Source organism: Bos mutus, chromosome 7 (assembly GCF_027580195.1).
Source record: "Bos mutus isolate GX-2022 chromosome 7, NWIPB_WYAK_1.1, whole genome shotgun sequence".
NCBI classification, from domain to species: domain Eukaryota; kingdom Metazoa; phylum Chordata; class Mammalia; order Artiodactyla; family Bovidae; genus Bos; species Bos mutus.
In genome coordinates, this window is record NC_091623.1 from 76,722,289 (window position 1) to 76,740,478 (window position 18,190).

Genomic DNA, 18,190 nt, shown 5'->3' on the forward strand with positions numbered 1-18,190 from the left:
AGGTCTGAAGGTTGGAGTGTCTCGGTCTCAGTTTTTTTGCCCTATCTTCTCCATCTCCACTCTCTCTCCCTAGGTGATCTAAGCCCATTCCATTCTCTTAAATATCATCTGTATGTCAATGACTCCCAAATTTATATCACTGTGACCTTTCCCCTGATTTATATATTAATATCAAATTGCCTACTTGACATCTCCACTTGTATGTCTAAAACCAACCTCTCTACCACCCCAGCCTTTTTCTTCCTCAACCCCAGTTAGTTCAATAAAATCTAGTAGCTCCAATAAAACTAGGCTTCATCCTTGATTCCTCCATTCCCCTCAGCTAATGTATTTACTCCATGAGCAAGCCTTGGTTAATTTATCCATAACATGTATCTAGCTTTCCTACTTCTTTGCATCTATACTGTCATCTCTGTTTCCTGATTGGATCCTTGGAAAACCCTCTCTGTTTCCATTCTTCATCAACAGCTAACAGAACCAGTTCATGCAGATAGAATCATAATTCTTTGCTTGAAATGCTCAAGTGCCTTCTCATTTGTTTTTATGACAGAGTCCAAACTTGAACATGGCATAAAGCCTCCAGCAAACCTAGTCCCTGAGTATGTTATTGCAAATTTTAGCTCCACTAGCTACCCGCTCATTCATACTGGCCTTTTTCTTCCTGAAATAATCCAACCTTACTCCTCCCTTGAGGTCTTTTAGACCCAGTGTAAAAAGTCACCTCCTCAGTAACACTTTCATGCTCACCCTCACTGAGTAGTGAGATCCACAGGCCTGCCAAGGGCTATCGTGGTACCCAACTCATGTTCTTATCATTAACCCATCTTCCAAGTTATGTTATTTACTTGTCTTTTCCTCTCTTTCTCTCTACTAGAATATAAACTTCAGGATATCAGTGACTTTGCTTTGGCCTATTATCCCACTATTTTTTTGCTCCCAGCAAGTAGCAGCTCAATGACTATTTTTTAAATAACTCATTCATCTATTTCAGTGTTTTACAAAACACCTTCTTTGGAGTTCTGGAGTTTTGCTAAAGTTCTTCAGTGGCAGAGGAAAGAGGCAGAGAGTGAAACCATGCTGGTAAGCTTTTAGCCTTCAACTCATTCAACTGGAATATTCTGCTTTTACCTGTTTATGCAATGGCATCCATATACGAGTTTTTTGGTTCCCAGGGGAAGAGTGTGAGGAAAGGACAGTTAGAAAGTTTCGGAATGTCATGTACACACTGCTATATTTAAAATAGGTAACCAACAAGGACTTACTGTACAGCACAGGGAACTCTGCTCAATATTCTGTAACAACCTAAATGTGAAAAGAATTTGTGAAAGAACAGATACATGCATACATATAACTGAATCACTTTGCTGTATACCTAAAACCAACACAACATTGTTATCCAACTATGCTTCAATATAAAATAAAAAGTTTTTTAAAGATCTTATTTGTTTAAAAAATGTATGCTATTCAAAGCATTTGGCAACTAGTAATCCCTTACCATTATCTCGTTTGATACACGAGCTTCTTGCCCATGACTTCAATTTATGTTGATGCAAACCCCAACCAAAATCCAGGTTCCCCTGACAAAGATGCACAGTCTCTTTACTACATCAAGTTTGTTCCAAGTATCCTAAGTCCAGAATGCAGCTGTTATTTCTCAGTGCTATTAAATAGTAAAATCACACTTTCCTTGTTACTATGAAAAACAACACACTGTTCAGTCTGGTAGATTGTCTCCTACACCCACTAAAAACTTAATTGCAAATGACAGAACTGGTGATCTGAACCAAATCCTAGTTGGCTATTTACACGTGTTTTTCTAAGCAAATAGTTAAGACTAAATGAAGAAATTGAGATTTCTTTCACACGTAATGTCTTCCTCTGCGAATCAAGCTGTCAAGTGATAGAATACACCTCATAGCTACAATGTAGAATAAATGTCAAACAGATTGTAAATTATGATATTTTCACAAACTAATATACAAAGGGTTAATTCAAAAGTATTAACTTTAGCTTAATTCATAAAGGTGCCTATGAATATAAGATAATAAAATATACGTCTTCTGTTTTATAATACTGAGGAGTCTTGAAAGGGTTTATTACAATAGGAAGAGTTAATCAATCTCTCCCACCCTATTGAGGACTTAAATTTACTACATTTCCTAAAATACAACAAATTGTGTGAATGTCACAGAGTACATTCTGCATGAGGTAATTTGAAATAATGCTTAAACCTCAAAAACTCAATTTGCAGTTAAACTCAGCTTTAGGAAAATATATACAATATTCAAATGTTGGAAGTAACTGTCAAAGAAATGTTAACAAAAACTGTAATAAATAAATAAACTATAAGAAGAGATAATACTGAAGAGTAAAAGGAGAAATTGTGATTTACTCGAAGGAGCATCTTGGAAGTTAAAAGTCTTGCATTCAGGTACTGTCAGTAACCAACAGACAGGCCATTTCAATCGCTATGTCCCAAGTGCCCTCCCTGTAACTTAACTACATATTGACCATTTGATGGCTGCCTTCACATCATCCATTTTCACTGAGGAGCCATCCAATGCCATCTTCCACACCATCCAATGTCTAAATTCCAACCATCCTGAGGTTAAGATGTGGCAGATTCTGCCTGCACTCGAGGGGTAGATGTTTGATGACTTAGACTAATCACCATATTCCATTCCCTCATCACAACTTTTGGTCAAAAAATGAGTCCAAACCCTAATTAGAGTCAATGAGCCATGAGGAGACTTTTATTAGAGTTTCCAGAATCTTAACTCCCTCTCTGTTCCATGGTGACCAGAAGGCAAGGAAGCCCTCTCTTCTTCTAGATGGTGTGGTATTAAAATATGCAACTAGAAAACAACACTGCTATGAAGAAAGCCTGATGACAAAGATGACGCTGACCTTCAAAACTGAGGAAAGTTCACAGACTCAGAGAGAGATGAGGCTGAAACCATGATGACATCCTGAGCTTCTGCATATAAATACACCTGATAACAGTCTACTACTACTACTAAGGATTCGTTCAGTGGTGTCCAACTCTTTGCGACCCTGTGGACTGTAGCCCACCAGGCTCCTCCGTCCATGGGATTCTCCAGGCAAGAGTACTGGAGTGGGTTGCCATTGATAACAGTCTACACCTCATCTTTTTAATTATTGAGCCAATAAAATTCTTTTGCCAATTAAGCCATTTTAGGTGGGGTTTTGTTTTGCTTAAAGTATAACATATATTAGAACTACTCATATCTGAGGCCATTTTTATCAGAAACTGCTGAATGCCACCACATAAGAGTCAGGACCCCTGTCTTGTCCCCTTCTCAGTAATGTTAGACAGAATCAAGGTTGATCCCTATCCCCAGTCTGTGCCGGAGTGGAGATGAGGACGGGTTAGTCAAAGCCAATCATTCCCTCCAATGCTTCTGGCCAAAGGTTTGCAAAAAAGGAAATACATAAAGAGAATTCTACTGGAGGATGAGATTAAGATTTTAGGGAATAGCTTTTTAGGCCTTAAAAAGAGACATGAGGACACTGCTGTATCAGGCATCTATTATGGACTGAAGGTTTGCTCTCCTCCCCCAAAATCCGTATGCTGATTTATATTTGCATGTGATTGTGTTTGGAAGCAGGCCTTTTGGGAGGCGATAAGACCATGAGGGCAGACCTCTCACAAGGGGGATTAGGATCTTCATAAGGGTGGCTGAAAGAGATGCCCTGCTTCTACCACCATGTGAAGATACAAGAAGATACCAACAGTCTGCAACCCACAAGAGGGCTCTCACCAGACACACAATCTGCTGGCATCTTAACCTTGGACTTCCCAGCCTTTGGAACTATGGGAAAGAAATTTCGTTTTTTTAAATTGCTGTTCGTGGTATCTTGTTCTAGTAGACATCACAGAATAAGACAGCATCAAACTCCCAGAGAGATATTTGACCATGAGGTGAGCTAGATGGCATGCTAGAGGTGGGAAGATTTTATAAAAGGAAAGTGCCAGAATCCATGATCATGCCATTGAACTGCCGAGTTGGCCAACCCTGTAGCTGCCATACTCCTGGGCTTCTTGTTAATTAAAGATGACAAATCTCCTTATCCTAAAGCCACTTGGAACTGGGGTTTCTATTACTTGCAGATGAAAGCATCTGAGTTGATATACCATGCTAGTTCCCAAATATTTATAATAATCAAACCTCACAATAGTATAGGACATTTCACTTTTTAAAATTGTTTTTAAAAACATTACCTCATTACTCTCAAACTTGTTATATAAGGATAAGATCTTCAATCCTTTTCTACAGATTAGAAAAGACCTGAAAACTTCCCTAATATTCCAAAGCTTTCCAACCCCTAAACTAGTGCTATTTCCACCTTCAATTACAAAATGATAAGCACATCTTATCATAACATCAAACATTTAAATACACTTTTTTCTCACTGATAACAAATAGGGCTTCCATGGTGGCTCAGATGGTACAGAATCTGCCTACAATGTAGGAGACCCAGGTTCGATCCTGGGTCAAGAAGATCCCCAAACCCATATTCTTGCCTGGTGAATTGCATGGACAAAGGAGCCTTTTCAACATGTGGCAAATATAAATGGTGAGATAATTGGCACAAAACTCTGAAACAGTAACAGTAATAAATATCAACTAGAAATTTAATTAAGTAATTCTAAGAAGCCCTAAGTACTAATGATCACCACCTGACATGAATTTTATGTTGGGCTTGCTAAAAGTTACAGTTACATAGAGAAAATTTGGTTCAATATTTAGCATTTAGAAAAAAGCAAGATGGATGTGCTAATCATGAATCTTGTGGAATGACAACTTATTCCAAATGCTCAATTTATTTTTATAACACTGAACCCTATGTTCTTTCTTTCTTAAACTATAAACTAGTCAGCTGGTAAAGCAATGCATCCTGAGTGTGAGAGCAAACCTATATGGACTCTTGTACAAGTGGATCCTCAGACCTCTCCTCCAGCTACATTTCATGTGATTATCTGCTTCGCAGGCAAAAGTTGTATTAGATTTTGATCCTGCCACCCACTCATACACATGCAGAAATGAAAATAGTGCATTGTACTGGGTGGTGTGAGGAAGGTGGAGGAGTAGTTTGTCTCTGAGCTTTTAATATAGGAGGATTAAAAGAAAATGTTTCTTAGGGTTCATCACTTGCTACAATATCAAAATGTATCCCATAGTGCCCTCACCTATTACATAATCCCCATCCATCTTGCAACAAACTCATCTGTTCTGTGGATATCTTTAAGCTCTACTCCCCTTCAGAGTCCTCATTTCAATTTTCAGCCGCTCAGTCGTGTCCGACTCTTTGCAACCCCATGAATCGCAACAGGCCAGGCCTCCGTGTCCAACACCAACTCTCGGAATTCATTCAAACTCATGTCCATCGAGTTGGTGATGCCATCCAACCATCTCATCCTCTGTCATCCCCTTCTCTTCCTATCCCCAATCCCTCCCAGCATCAGAGTCTTTTCCAATGAGTCAACTATTGGCATGAGGTGGCCAAAGTATTGGAGTTTCAGCTTCAACATCAGTCCTTCCAATGAACACTCAGGACTGATCTCCTTTAGGATGGACTGGTTGGATCTCCTTGCAGTCCAAGGGACTCTCAAGAGTCTTCTCCAACACCACAGTTCAAAAGCATCAATTCTTCAGTGCTCAGCTTTCTTTATAGTCCAACTCTCACATGCATACATGACCACTGGAAAAACCATAGCCTTGACTAGACGGACATTTGTTGACAAAGTAATGTCTCTGCTTTTTAATATGCTATCTAGGTTGGTCATAAATTTTATTTGGGACTGTCTAAATGACCAAGTCCTTACTTTTTAGGATCCATTGGGCTGAATGTAACTCTGTCTTAGTATAGTCTTCTTATCAAACTTTGGGACTCCCAGGTTTGAGGTACCAGGGACTGCAGCAATATTAAATTTTTGTAAAAGAGTTTCTTGGTCACCGTAGTTTATAAGTTTTTACTTAAGTTACTTCTGTTCAAACTCAGTTTGAAAAAAAAATTTTTTTAAAACAGCTGCAAAAAAAAAAATGTATTGTTTATCATTTATAAAACTTGGGCCCTAAATTATCAAAGAATATCTTCTGAATAAATTTCCATGAATTCATTGCCTCAAATCCCATGAGAAAGCTGAAAGACATTTTTATTTTTCTCCTTAAAAATCCCCTTTCTTTTGGATGTTCCTTTGGGAGGAGCAGGCAGTGTTGTTTCATAGGAAGGTGGGACAACCACAGCCAACCCACAGCAGCACATAATTCAGACAAGAGGACTGAAGCACAGTGGGAAAAAATCACTAAAAAACCTCATTGACTCCTGAGCACACTGCATTTCTTCCTTTTATTTTTGGTCTATATCTTTTCCTTGCACATCACCTAGACTTAATCTCAAAATTTATAATGTATTCTGTCTCTCATAATTATATTCTGACATACAGTCTGAACCCAGACTATTGCCTTTTGGAAACTAACCAAATTTTCAAAATGCCTGATTGAGATTCTCTACTTCAGAATGTATTATTTCTCACCAGAAAGATGGCGAGTGCTTTAAAAGACAAATGATAAGAGATGTAGCTTCTAGTCTTTAAAAAAAAATTGGAAATAAAAAGATTTTAATATAAAATATGATTAGTATGGACTTCCATGGTAGCTCAGTGGTAAAGAATCTGCCTGCCAATGTAAGAGAGTCATGTTCGATCCCTAGGTCAGGAAGATCCCCTGGAGAAGGAAATGGCAACTCACTCCAGTATTTTTGCCTGGGAAATACCATGGACAGAGTTGCCTCGCAGGCTACAATGGGATGACAAAAGAGCTGCCGCCGCTGCCACCAAGTCGCTTCAGTCGTGTCCGACTCTGTGCGACCCCATAGACAGCAGCCCACCAGGCTCCCCCGTCCCTGGGATTCTCCTGGCAAGAACACCGGAGTGGGTTGCCATTTCCTCCTCCAATGCATGAAAGTGAAAAGGGAAAGTGAAGTCGCTCGGTCGTGTCCGATTCCCAGCGACCCCATGGACTGCAGCCCACCAGGCTCCTCCGTCCGTGGGACTCTCCAGGTGAGAGGACTTACACACATATTAACTGTATTGCCTATTTCCATATACATGTTTATTCATAAATTTGTACACATGTATTATCTATAAAGATATGCATGTATGCTTTAAAAATGGAAAATTCTGAATCCCAGCTAATGGTACGATTCACCAAACATTAATCGGCATCAGACATTTACACTAAGGAGAGAAAAACTGACAATCTTTTCCATCAGTTTGGAAGCTGTTTTCTGAAAGTAACCATAAACTCAGACTCCAAGTGATTTAGGCAGGAAAGACATTTATCTCATAATAAATAGAAAACCCTGACTTTGCTGATTTAGTGACTCAGTGACGTCATAAAAACCCCAGGTTGTCTTCTTGTCTCTGGGCTGCCTTTCACAGCTTCAGCTAGGTCCACTTTTGACTGAGGGATGGAGGCCAGCAGCAGCTAGACCAGCATTCAGTGAAGAGGAGGAGAGATTTCCACAGTTATGCAACTGCAGTCCTTCCCTTCAAACCGACTAGCCCAAATTACACTAGAACCCATGCCTGGACTGAAAATACTGGGTTCGCCAAAAAGTTTGTTCAGGTTTTTCCATAACATCATGTGGAAAAACCCAAATGAAATTTTTGGCCAAACCAGCATTTCCAATCAGGTGATTAGCTCTTGTCTAGGTCCTGAGATGTTTTGAATTTAGCATCCTTCAAGTAAACTAAGTTGACTGAGAGGTCAAACTAAAAGAAAATGACGTTCAGTTAGAAAGGAAAAGGTAACTGAATGGATACTGAGTGGGGAACAAAGAAGGCTCTCTGCAATTCCATGACTTAAAAAAAAAAAAGGCCAAAAAATGTTAAATATCATGTATTTAAATATTATCATCATGAATGGACACAATGACTGACCTGTTCACAATTAGTATTTAAACCATCATTTTCTGAACCATGGCCAGGAAATTAAAGAGAGACTAAGTTCCCTTCCAGTTGAGCTATTTCAAATCCTAATAGATGATGCTGTGAAACTGCTGTACTCAATATGTCAGCAAATTTGGAAAACTCAGCAGTGGCCACAGGACTGGAAAAGGTGAATTTTCATTCTAATCCCAAAGAAAGGCAATGCCAGAGAATGCTCAAACTACCGCACAATTGCACTCATCTCACACGCTAGTAAAGTAATGCTCAAAATTCTCCAAGCCAGGCTTCAGCAATACGTGTACTGTGAACTTCTAGATGTTCAAGCTGGTTTTAGAAAAGGCAGAGGAACCAGAGATCAAATTGCCAACATCCGCTGGATCATAGAAAAAGCAAGAGAGTTCCAGTAAAACATCTATTTCTGCTTTATTGACTATGCCAAAGCCTTTGACTGTGTGGATCATCACAAAGTGTGGAAAATTCTGAAAGAGATGGGAATACCAGACCACCTGGCCTGCCTCTTGAGAAACCTATATGCACGTCAGGAAGCGACAGTTAGAACTGGACATGGAACAGCAGACTGGTTCCAAAGAGGAAAAGGAGTACATCAAGGCTGTATATTGTCACCCTGCTTATTTAACTTATATGCAGAGTACATCATGAGAAACGCTGGGCTGGAGGAAGCACAAGCTGGAATCAAGATTGCCGGGAGAAATATCAATAACCTCAGATATGCAGATGACACCACCCTCATGGCAGAGAGTGAAGAAGAACTAAAGAGCCTCTTGATGAAAGTGAAACAGGAAAGTGAAAAAGTTGGCTTAAAGCTCAACATTCAGAAAACTAATATCATGGCATCTGGTCCTATCCCTTACCAGCAAATAGATGGGGAAATAGTGGAATCAGTGGATGACTTTATTTTGGGGGGCTCCAAAATTACTGCAGATGGTGATTGCAGCCGTGAAATTAAAAAGACGCTTACTCCTTGGAAGGAAAGTTACGACCAACCTAGATGCATATTAAAAAGCAGAGATGTTACTTTGTCAACAAACGTCCATCTAGTCAAGGCTATGGTTTTTCCATTATTTACGCATGGATGTGAGAGTTGGACTATAAAGAAAACTGAGCACTGAAGAATTGATGCTTTTGAACTGTGGTGTTGGAGAAGACTCTTGAGAGTCTCTTGGACTGCAAGGAGATCCAACCAGTACTAAAGGAGATCAGTCCTAGGTGTTCATTGGAAGGACTGATATTGAAGCTGAAACTCCAGTACTTTGGCTACCTGATGTGGTGAGCTGACTCATTTGAAAAGACCCTGATGCTGGGAGGGATTGGGGGCAGGAGGAGAAGGGGATGACAGAGGATTAGATGGTTGGATGGCATCACTGACTCAATGGACGTGAGTTTGGGTAAACTCCGGGTGATGGACAGGGAGGCCTGGTGTGCTGCAGTTCATGGGGTCGCAAAGAGTTGGACACGACTGAGCTACTGAAGTGAACTGAAGTTCTCTTCCCCTTGGCTGGCTATATCCACCTGCTCTGTCTCCAGATGGATCTGATGCAGTGGAGTTCAATTCTCCAAGTTACCGAGATGAGATGACAAATCCATCCCACCTCAGAATGGACAGGATTGCTTTTGCAGCCACTCTGAACTGAGCTCACATCACAGATCTCAGGCTCTGTGGCCAATGCCTACCATATTGCCTTTGCATCTAAAGTCAGCCTGCCCCTTACCACCACCACCACACACTGTGCAGCAATGCTATACCAGGCAGAGCTGCAGCTCTAGTCAAATTGCTGACACTAGGATGAAGCCAGAACAGGAGCCCCAGTGTGCAATTCAATGAGGCACTTGTGCAATTGTAGGCACCTCTTTTATGTCACCCCCATCCTAGCCCTGGTATTTGCCTGTTTCTCCCAAATTCACCTTCAACCACTTGCTTATCACTCGGTTTCATAAGCTTTCAATCCAATTGAGTCATCCTTGTATTTTAAACTTTCTTACCTGAAAATACTTTCATTTTATAACTTTATTTTCCTGAACAAAGTGGAACACTTCACGCTACTACACTTAACCCCATCCCCACCCCCAGCAAGAGGGGTTTGGGTGATTATGTGAATGTGTGACATTCTTTTTGAAGTGTTTTGAGCTTTGTGGATGAAAGGTGTTCCATGAGTTCAAAGCATTCCCATGATTATTTGTCGACTATTCAGGACAATCAGGGTAATTTGGCAACAGCCTTTCTCTCTGGCAGAAGAAAAGGCTGATTTCAGAGGTGGCATTATGTTCAGTTTATGCGAGGTTAAGGTCACAGGCAATGCTCAATAATAAAGCTCTTTGTTTTATGAATAAATAAAAGATTTCTGATTTATCCCCTTATTTTGGAACACCAGCATACTCATTTTTTAAATGTTTGAAATACTTTCAACCCTCACAGCATTATAAGAAAACTTTCTTAAGTTATAAATTATCCATAGTTTTTATTTTACAGCCATGAATCTTTACTGTCCAACTGAACTTTGATGCAGATTTTGATATTCGATATAAATCGTGTCATCCTCAGTGGTTCATTGCATTAGTATGTATTTGTTTAGAATAATATCTTGACTGATATCCATAAGCATCCATATGCATCTATAATGCAGGGACACTGGACATCACTAAAAAGAGTGATCAGAACCTCAGGACTATTTGCTTCTAGTAGAAAATTAAATAGAAATCAGTCACTGAGGAACCTGATTCACTTGACTTACATCCTAGAGATATGTCCAGTAATTCTTCAGCTTGCAAGGATAACTGAAATGCACTGCCAGTGCAGGAAATTTAGCTCTCATCTTCCCCAGAAAAAGTTTTCAGGAAGATAAATTTCACTCACATATATCACAAGGAGATTTTTTTTGCTGTTGTTAGCTATTTGCAGGTATTTTATTATGCATCTCTGTTATAATTAATTTTAGTCCAGACACCTTTCTCTTTGAACAGCCTTCTACTTTTTAGAAGATAAGTCTTTTCTGTTAAAAATGGTGGCCACTTCACACCTGGAAAAATGTATTGATTTCACTAACATCTGGTCTAAACACTAGGAGTTGTGATGATAGATATTCACACATTGGTCTGCAAGTTGTCAGTGGATTATCTCCTGCTCTGTCTACTCATGCACCAACAGGGATAATTAGAAGATAAGGGCGTTTCTAGTAAAGCTAAAACAAATCGAATTTCTACTTCGTCTAAAGGAGATCAAGTAATATTACATAAAATTAAGTGCTATTTGGTTCGATCCCTGGGCTGGGAAGATCCCTGGAGAAGGGAAAGGTTACCCACTCCAGTATTCTGGCCTGTAGAATTCCATGGACTGTATAGTCCATGGGGTCACAAAAAGTCAGACACAACTGAGCAACTTTCACTTCACTTAAGTGATATTCATATTATTAAATGAAGTTTTCCATTCATATATCTTATCTCTGGATAAAAATATAGCAATGTACTCCTTTTATAACATTTATTTCTATACAAAATAATATACAATAATTTGGCATAATCATAGAGGATAGCATTCCTTCATTCTCACTTTCACACACATACAAACAGATATCATATCCCGATCCATGACATTCAGGGTCAACCATATGAATATATTCTATCCCATGCTCATAAGTATGTAAGATTCTTCCCAAAGCATAAACCATTCTACATCTGAGTTTGAAGCAGGACTCTGTGTCCACATCTTTTTAACTCTAGACTCTTGGATGCTAAAAAGCCTTCATCTTCAGCAAGTCTCTTCAATTTACTGTCTAACTGTAGAACACAGTTCTCAACCTCACAGGAGACTTCTGATGACAATATGATTCATAAGAGATCTAGAGTTTCAAGATGAAGGATAACAGTGGTGCTTCACTTTTACAACTCCCTGTACCCATTACGACATATTCCTTCTGACGTCATTACAATGCTGAATTAAAGACTGGCTGGAAATGAGGTGTGTGAATAAAAAATCCTATATTAAAGAAAAGAAACTACTTCCAAGTCCATTGCTATACAGTAGTTTACTTCTTTAGTGCAAGATCTAAAGAAACTACAATAGAGCCACTGAAGAACTGTTATCCCAAGTTGCCCTCCACTCTCAGTACTCTGCAGTCATGAGAGATGGGCTCCTGGCCTGAGACTCTGGAGAGACCCACATGAAACCCAAACCCTACAGTGTCTATTCCTTTAAACCTGTGCATTATTTGATACCAATTTTGGATGTCCTCTTGCTTCCATCAAAAATATAAACTTTCAAGTTAACAAATGGTTTCAATCAAGAGCCGCCTTGTTTGATCACTGGTCTTGACATCTTGTAGTAGCCAAGAAGAAAACCAAGAAGAACTGCATTCAAACCAAAGTCACTACTGTTGAAATTCATGGTCCAACCTTTTACTATAATGGCTAATAGTTTTGCGATAACAAATTGCTCATTAGTCCAGTTAATTGAATATTAGAATTGTAAGGCTGGTTTTGTCAATTTACTTAATTTTCATTGTTTAAAAGTGGAGCAGGCTATTTTGTTACAGTTACTATATTTTGGTTTTCTTTTTCTCCAAAACAAAGAGATGTATTCTTCCTTTGTGTTATAAAATTTAAGGCCATGATTATTATATATCTTTGCATCACAGTAAATGCAAACTCTTTTAAAGAAAGGTTTGACCAAGGATGGTAGGATTGGTTGCCTCTCTTCCCAGCAGAAGTATCTGGCCTTCTGTTCATATACCTATCCTCATATTCACAGAAAGATGTCAACCCTACTCCAGCTTTGATGATGACTAAATCAGTAATGCTGAAGAAGCTGAAGTTGAACGGTTCTGTGAAGACCTACAAGACCTTCTAGAACTAACACCCAAAAAAGATGTCCTTTTCATTATAGGGGACTGGAATGCAAAAGTAGGAAGTCAAGAAACACCTGGAATAACAGGCAAATTTGGCCTTGGAGTACAGAATGAAGCAGGGTAAAGGCTAATAGACTTTTGCCAAGAGAATGCACTGGTCATAGCAAATGCCGTCTTCTAACAATACAAGAGAAGATGGACATCACCAGATGGTCAACACCGAAATCAGATTGATTATATTCTTTGCAGCCGAAGATGGAGAAGCTCTACACAGTTAGCAAAAACAAGAGGGGGATCTGACTGCGGCTCAGATCATTAACTCCTTATTTCCAAATTCAGACTTAAATTGAAAAACATAGAGAAAACCACTAGACCATTCAAGTATGACCTAAATCAAATCCCTTACGATTATACAGTGGAAGTGAGCAATAGATTTAAGGGCCTAGATCTGATAGACAGAGTGCCTGATGAACTATGGACGGAGGTTTGTGACATTGTACAGGAGAAAGGGACCAAGACCATCCCCAAGAAAAAGAAACACAAAAAAGCAAAATGGCTATTTGAGGAGCCCTTACAAATAGCTGTGAAAAGAAAAGATGCAAAAACCAAAGAAGAAAAGGAAAGATATACCCATCTGAATGCAGAGTTCCAAAGAATAGCAAGGAGAGATAAGAAAGCCTTCCTCAGTGATCAGTGCAAAGAAATAGAGGAAAATAATAGAATGGGAAAGACTAGAGATCTCTTCAAGAAAATTTGAGATGCCAAGGGAACATTTCATGCAAAGATGGACTCAATAAAGGACAGAAATGGTATGGACCTAACAGAAGCAGAACATATTAAGAAGAGGTGGCAAGAATACACAAAAGAACTGTACAAAAAAGATCTTCATGACCCAGATAATCACGATGGTGTGATCACTCACCTAGAGCCAGACATCCTAGAATGTGAAGTCAAGTGGGCCTTAGGAAGCATCAATACAAACAAAGCTAGTCGAGGTGATAGAATTCCAGTTGAGTTATTTCAAATCCTAAAAGAGCATGCTGTGAAAGTGCTGCACTCAACATGCCAGCAAATTGGAAAACTTAGCAGTGGCCACAGGACTGGAAAAGGTCAGTTTTCATTCCAATCCCAAAGAAAGGCAATGCCAAAGAATGCTCAAACTACTGCACAATTGCACTCATCTCACACACTAGTAAAGTAATGCTCAAAATTCTCCAAGCCAGGCATCAGCAATATGTGAACCGTGAACTTCCAGATGTTCAAGCTGGTTTTAGAAAAGGCAGAGGAACCAGAGATCAAGTTGCCAACATCCGCTGGATCATCAAAAAAAGAAGAGAGTTCCAGAAAAACATCTATTTCTGCTTTATTGACTATGCCAAAGCCTTTGACTGTGTGGATCACAATAAACTGTGGAAAATTCTGAAAGAGATGGGAATACCAAACCACAGCACCTGCCTCTTGAGAAATCTGTATGCAGGTCAGGAAGCAACAGTTAGAACTATACATAGAACAGCAGACTTGTTCCAGATAGGGAAAAGGAGTATTCCAGACTATATATTGTCACCCTTATTTAACTTACATGCAGAGTACATCATGAGAAACGCTGGGCTGGAGGAAGCACAAGCTGGAATCAAGATTGCCAGGAGAAATATCAATAACCTCAGATATGCAGATGACACCACCCTTATGGCAGAAAGAGAAGAACTAAAGAGCCTCTCGATGAAAGTGAAAGAGGAGAGTGAAAAAGCTGGCTTAAAACTCAACATTCAGAAAACTAAGATCATGGCATCTGGTCCTATCACTTCATGGCAAATAGATGGAGAAATGGTGGAAACACTGGCTGACTTTATTTTTGGGACTCCAAAATCACTGCAGATGGTAACTGCAGCCATGAAATTAAAAGATGCTTACTCTCTGGGAGAAAAGTTATAACCAAACAAGACAGCATATTAAAAAGCAGAGACATTACTTTACCAACAAAAGTCCATCTAGTCAAGGCTATGGTTTTTCCAGTGGTCACGTATGGATGTGAGAGTTGTACTATAATGAAAGCTGAGTGCCAAAGACTTAATGCTTTTGAACTATGGTATTGGAGAAGACTCTTGGGAGTCCCGTGGACTGCGAGGAGATCCAACCAGTTCATCCTAAAGGAAATCAGTCCTCAATATTCATTGGAAGGACTGATATTGAAGCTGAAACTCCAATACTTTGGCCACCTGATGCGTAGAGCTGACTCATCAGAAAAGACCCTGATGCTGGGAGGAATTGGGGGCAGGAGAAGAAGGGGATGACAGAGGAATGAGATGGCTGGATGGCATCACCAACTCAATGGGCATGAGTTTGAGTAAACTTCAGGAGCTGGTGATGGACAGGGAGGCCTGGCGTGCTGGAGTCCATGGGGTTGCAAAGAGTCAGACACAACTGAGCAATTGAACTGAACTGAAAGCTCATAATTCTACATTTATTGGCATATTAAGTATATTTGTTTTGAATATGTAGTTTTTTATACAACAATAAGACTGATCAGAAGTTTATTTAAATTTATTAAATTTAACCTAAAAATTTTAAATCTTCATTCCTTTCTTAGGCTTATAAATATAGGTAATCAATCCAACCATCTATTTTATATCTAGCAGATTATACCAATTATTTATAAAAGGGTCTTCAAATACTTTGTTGTATTAACAAATCTAGCTAAAATCATTTAAGCACATTAATCTGCATTTATTAAATTTGTGACTTTTCCTTCCTTATTTTTTCTCTGACTTAATAAAAATGGCCCGTATTTAAATACCTTGTAAACATAATTAAGTTTGTAAATAGAGTGACTCTAATATTATTAATATCCCAACATTGTTTATGCACTTGGTAAAATTTCTTAAAAATCATAAGACTGAGTCAGTTACACAGTTATACATTTTTCATTACAGTTGCAGGTGCTGCCAAGTTTATGTCACTTTCTCTTACATATTTATAAACTACTAAAAATATCAAATGTACAAAACTCTTTTTTAACACAAGAAGATTAGAACTATGATTCTGGGAATGGATACCCACTTCAGGAATCTCACCTGGAGAATTCCATGCACAGAGGAGCCTGGCAGGCTATAGTCCATGGGGTCACAAAGCATGGGAAATGATTGAGCAGCTAACACTTTCACTTTCAACTTTCTAATTTTCTTAACCTTATAAAAACATCTTGGTTAATATTTTAAATCTAATATTTAATATTTTAACAGGATAGATGTAATAAATATATTAATTGTAAAGCACAGTCACAAAAATGAATACCTATGAACCTACTACTCAAGTCACAAGTACCACATAGTGATCTCTACACTGAAATCTACCTATGAATTCCATGCCCATTCCATCACCCTACTTCAGCCCAAACAAACTAAAAAGTACTTGAATATTTTAATAGGCTATTATCCCTTTGCCTGTCTCTGTGTACATAATATCTTACCACATATGTATAATTTCCAAACATATTTAACTTCTCTCTTTTGAGGTCTTGTGCAATTTTTTTTAAATCATTTGTACATAATTCTAAATTATCCTATAGTTATAAAAGGCATTTTCCCAGAAGAGTCCAGAAAACTATGGCTACTCAGTCAATATTCTTTTCAAACCTAGAGAGGTTCTTATTTCTATCAACTGCTATACAGTAATCCTTTTGATATTTCCTGTATCATGGGTTTCAGAATTTTACGAGGGAATTGTAACTTACAGAAACATAATGGAATTCTCTGCTCGGAGAAGTCTGTGACTCTCACCAACATTAATCATTTGATTCAATTTTATATTTTATTTCTTAAAATATGAAAATTTCTGTTTAAAGATTCTTGAAATTTATAAGATTATGCTTTATTTCCTGTCTGAAGTATTTGAATGATATTACACTGATACTGTGAGATCTCAATTTGCTTTTGCTCATTTGGGATCATCCTCCCACACCAAAAAGAAAAAGTCTCATTATGGATGCTTTTAACTTACCCTAACTTTCAATCATAAACCACTTCTACTATCTTACCAATCCAAAATAGACTTCACTGTTTTACTTAACCCTCACAAGATCAAAGTAACTTCTGTACATGCCTCTAAAGTTCTGGACGTTTACTCTTAAAATGAAGCAAGCTGAACCCTGTACTTTCATCCTACATAAGTAATTTCCACCTTGACCCTATTTAACCTAGGAATTGGACAATAAACAGAGAATTTTAGAAACCCAAACATCCACACCTAGCCATTCCTTTCATTCCTTTTAATAAACTCAAGGATTGTCAAATTTTAGCATGTTTAAGAATTATGAGCCTTCCCTGGTGGCTCAGACGGTAAAGTGTCTGCCTACAATGTGGGAGACCCAGGTTCAATCCCTGGGTGGGGAAGATCCTCTGGAGAAGGAAATGGCAACCCACTCCATGCTTGCACATACAAACATGGATATTTTTCTTTACAGGAGTTTTAAGAGATTTTCAAAAGTCAATCTAACTGTACATGATTTTAGCTATAGGCACTAACTGTAAAATCTGAGCCCTTGATGAAAGATGCTATTTTAAGCATTTACTCTTAATTTTTAATTCAGTCTTACCAAATACTTTTCAAGTGCTCAACTCAGAGAAACAATTTTTGTGAAGAATTGCCTGAAGTCTTTCCATTCACTAAGGTAGAGATTTAACTGCAGGAGTCCATGAGTAGTTTTCAGAAGACCTAAAAATGCCCCCAAATTATATGTAACACTGGATTTCTGTGGATATTTTTCAGGAGAGACAGTTTTCACTACCTTAATCAGATTTTATAAGTCAGAACTTACCAACATTTTTCATGTCCTGGTACAAAAAGAAAATTAGATTTTTTTTTGTATTGCATGCTGAGGGATTTTGGGCAATCTAAGTTGCAAATGACTTTAAAATTCATCATATTTTCTTATATTATGTAATTATAAACATGAAATGCAAAGCATTAGAGAAGATAGTAATTATTAGATATGCATGTGTCCAAATAAAAATTTTCAAATATTTAATGAGACTCTTTAGCTTGCTTATGAGAACCAAATTTTTAATATTCTTAAAATAGCTAGATGCAGCTCTCCATTAAATTTTTAAATAGGGATTGTATTCAAAATCCTGAGAGTCACCATCCATGAGAAAACTGCTACAAATAGGTAACAAAAAGTGTGAAGCCAATCCAAGATGAAGCAAAGGAACCTGGTTTATTCGCCCACTTGAGAAAAACAATCAGTTCAGTTCAGTTGCTGAGTCATGTCCGACTCTTTGCGACCCCATGGACTGCAGCATGCCAGGCTTCTCTGTCCATCACCTACTCCCGGAGCTTAATCAAACTCATGTCCATTGAG